Source organism: Rhinopithecus bieti, unplaced genomic scaffold (genome assembly GCF_001698545.2).
Source record: "Rhinopithecus bieti isolate Rb0 unplaced genomic scaffold, ASM169854v2 scaffold_8035, whole genome shotgun sequence".
In the NCBI taxonomy this organism is placed as follows: Eukaryota; Metazoa; Chordata; class Mammalia; order Primates; family Cercopithecidae; genus Rhinopithecus; species Rhinopithecus bieti.
This window is the reverse complement of record NW_016806092.1, coordinates 714,769-718,638: the sequence shown is the minus strand read 5'-3', so window position 1 is coordinate 718,638 and position 3,870 is coordinate 714,769. Positions and strand designations below refer to the sequence as shown.

Here is a 3,870-nt window from a genome sequence, read left to right as displayed (position 1 = left end):
CCGCCATGTTCCCCTGAGCGTCTGCGAGCTCCGAGGCCGCCGAGGCGCACCCAGCCGGCCGCCGCGGCCCCGCCTCCAGGCGCCGCCAGCCCGCCCGCCAGCTCGCGGAGGGGAAGGGGCGGGTCCTGACGACCACGACTCTTGCATTCTCCTCCCCGCCCCGGAGGGCGGGCCGCGGCTGAAGGGCGGGTGGTGGGGCCGGGGTGAGCGCGTGAGCCAGGGAGCGCCTGCGCTCGCCGGCCAGGTCCGCCCCCTCCAGCTTCCCTGGCCACTGCGTCCCCGTAGCTCCCTGCTCGCGCTCCTTATGCTGCGGTTCTGACTGTCGGCAGAGCGCCTAGTGGTCTTGCAGACCCCAGACCCGCCTGGGCTGCCCGTTGTTCTTGTCCCGGTGCTACAGCTCACACGAGGGTTTGTGCCACCCTTTCCCTAACCCTGGCCCTCTTCCCGGCTTTGAATGAGCAGTGTTCTTGGCAGTCTAGGGTTGTGGTTGGGTACACAGAGCCGCCAGGACGAGTTACCTGTTGGCTCTGTGCAGAGGCATGTTACAACCAAAGGGACAGTCCGATAGATACCCTAAGAAGAGCAGCAGAATTTAATCCTTCCTTAGAGGGCCAGTCAAGGTTCAAGTTTTGTCTTTTTTCGGTCCCACAGAACACAATATCTCTAGGAATGAATTCGATATCTGGCCTCCATTCATCTCAACTTATTTCCGGGAGGACTTGAATTGGTAATATAAATATTATTAATATTAAAAGCAAAACTCTGAACTTTATATTCAAACTGAGGATATCTGTTTTTAAGTAAGTAAAAGGGATCACTTTCGAATAAAACAATCCTCTGCCTTCTGCACACTGTAAGGCGCTATAATAAACGAATTAGAAAGCATGCATTATGCACGGAAGTTCCTTGGAAGTGAGTCCTGCGAAGATAGGCACAGGTCTAAACATAAAATTAGATTTTAGGTATTAAAGCTGTCTTCTTCTAAGAAAATAACCTTTAAGGCAGGGTTTCCCAACTGAAGCTGTTGACTTCTGGAATGAACATTTGTCTTTCTTGGGGATGGGGTGTCTTGTGCATTTCTAGGATATTAAGCAGCATCACTGGCTTCTACTACCACTAGACGCCTAGTAACCGCTTCTCCCTCTAGTCATGGCATTCAAAAATGTTTCCAGACATTGCCAATTATCACCCAGAGGGCAAACATGCCCCCTACTTGAGAACCACACTGCTTTGAAGTTATGAAAAGACCATCCTTTGGCGTTTCTTGCTCAAGTGTACCGAAGCAACTAGAAATAGTCACTTTTTTTCTGGTTCTCATCACACTTTGAGAGATTCCATTTAAAACTGTTGTCTGAACCCGTCTGAGCCAAAATGATATTTTTTCCAGATACCACTCCATTGCAAGATCTTATGCCATGACAATGCTCACCAGAGAAACCACCATAAGAGAGACACTATACTACCATGAAAACAACCAGAACAGATGAACGTCTCTTATTAATCAATAATAATAACAAGACAACTCGATTAAAATAGAAGAAAAGTCTCAAACACTCTACAAAAGCAGATAAATATTGCCTAACAGGCACATGATAAAGTGTTTAATATCACTAGCTGTCAGGAAAATGCAAATTAAATCTGCAAAAAAAAAAAAATACTATTTCACACTCACTAAAACAGATAAACTAAAAGACAGTAACATCAATTGAAACAAGAACTTTTATACATTGCAGGGGTGCATAAAATGGCACACCATTTTGGAAAAACTGATATGGCAACATTTTACATAGTAAAATGCGCACCTGTTCTTTAATCACAAAATCTCTGAAAATAAACATTCTGAAGCTAGACACAAAAGAGTACATATTAGTCAGTCGTGGTGGCTCATGCCTGTAATCCCAGCGCTTTGGGAGGCTGAGGCGGGCAGATCATGAGGTCAAGAGATCAATATCATCCTTGCCAACATGGTGAAACCCCATCTCTACTAAAAATACAAAAATTAGCTCTGCGTGGTAGCGCATACCAGTAGTCCAAGCTACTCGGGAGACTGAGGCAGGAGAATCACTTGAACCTGGGAGGTGGAGGTTGCAGTGAGCCAAGATCGTGCCACTGCACTCCAGCCTGGTGAAAAGCCAGACCCCACCAAAAAAAAAAAAAAAAAAAAGTACAATTGTATGATTCCATTCATATGAAGTTCAAAACAGATAAAATGAATCTCTGGTGATAAAAATCAGAACAGTGGTCACCTGTTGGGCAGTTAGATTAATTGGAAGGGGTCACAGGATAATTTTGTAGGGTGATGGAAATATTCTATATTTTACTTGTGTACTTTAAGATATGCATTTTATTACATGTAAATTTTTACCTTAAAATGTACAATCCAATGTTTTATCTCTCTGATCCTAATTTCTGCCACGACTCTCTCTAGTGAAGCCCCACTATTCCCTTTAATGTTCCTCATCCTTTGTACTTCCCATTCTTTCTGCCTGGAAACTCTCTTCTCCCAGACAGTCACACAGCTTCTGCTCCCTCATTTGTGCACAAATATGTATCTCAAATCAAAAAGGCCCACCTTTACTGCCTTATATAAAATGTCACTATAATCCCACTTTATGCCTATTTCCTGCCTCCTTTTTCTTCTCCTTCTTAATACTTATTACCGTTTGTATACATTATGAAAGCAGAGACTTGTTTATTTTGTTCTCAGCTGTGTCACAACTCCTAGAACACTGCCTGACACTATAAATATTTGTTGAAGAGTTGTTACACTGAATATATCTTCATGATACTATATTGAAAAATCAAGGCCGGGCGCGGTGGCTCAAGCCTGTAATCCTAGCACTTTGGGAGGCCGAGACGGGCGGATCACGAGGTCAGGAGATCGAGACCATCCTGGCTAACACGGTGAAACCCCGTTTCTACTAAAAAATACAAAATCTAGCCGGGCGAGGTGGCGGGCGCCTGTAGTCCCAGCTACTCCGGAGGCTGAGGCGGGAGAATGGCGGGAACCCGGGAGGCGGAGCTTGCAGTGAGCTGAGAACCGGCCACTGCACTCCAGCCCCGGCGACAGAGCAAGACTCCTTCTCAAAAAAAAAAAAAAATCAAAGATATATTCAGTCAAAGGTGATATTTTTAGGCAAACTATTTGTCTACATTGTAAAATAATCCTGATTGATATTATTCAGTCAGAGGTGATATTTTAGGTGAGTTATTTCTCTGTATTGTAAATTAATCCTGAGGTCGCTATTATTAGAGGATTACTGGATTTACTCAGCCGACTCCAAACAAGATTCTTTGACTCCATTTGTAGTTTCTCAAATGTTGTGATAAAGTAGGCAAGAAAAGTCAAGTATCAAAACAGCTTTTGCAGTCTTCTCGGTGGGGGAACTCTGAAAATATTCTGCAAAGGAAAGGAAGAAAATCAAGATGGAGTTTTATACATAGATGGAATGTGCTATAATCGAGTGATTTGAAGAGCTACCAGATATATTTTAGAACCGGAAAAGACTATATATACACATACTAGTAAAGATGACCTAACAGAAAATTATTAATAAGAATTTATTGTTTTTATATCATTTTATTATAACCAAATAAACTATAAGACCACCAAAGGTCTTACAGTTGATTGTTGGCACATCCAGCTGTGACTATCACCAATAATGTTATTAAAACTCATGTTAATATTAAAGTGAATTGCTTGACTTTTTCATCTATTAAATCAGTAACTATATACATTAATAATTCTGTGGTGAACGAGAAAGATGATGCCATGCTATTATAGTGTTTACAGTCTACTGGAGGTAGGTAGACAATAAACATGTAAACAAAGAAATGAGATATTCCTAGCTAGTGATAAGGCTAGGAAGA

At 42.7% G+C, this 3,870-nt stretch overlaps 1 protein-coding gene across 1 annotated transcript in view; it reads right to left on the bottom strand.

The window, feature by feature from the left end:
* The window catches only part of ISOC1 (isochorismatase domain containing 1), a 20,774-nt gene extending 20,608 nt beyond the window's left edge, over positions 1 to 166 (bottom strand). The window contains exon 1 of the mRNA XM_017874730.1: positions 8 to 166. The gene's annotated coding sequence lies outside the window, so the exon portion shown is untranslated. The remainder of the gene's footprint in view (positions 1 to 7) is intronic.
* Positions 167 to 3,870: the final 3,704 nt, after the last annotated feature.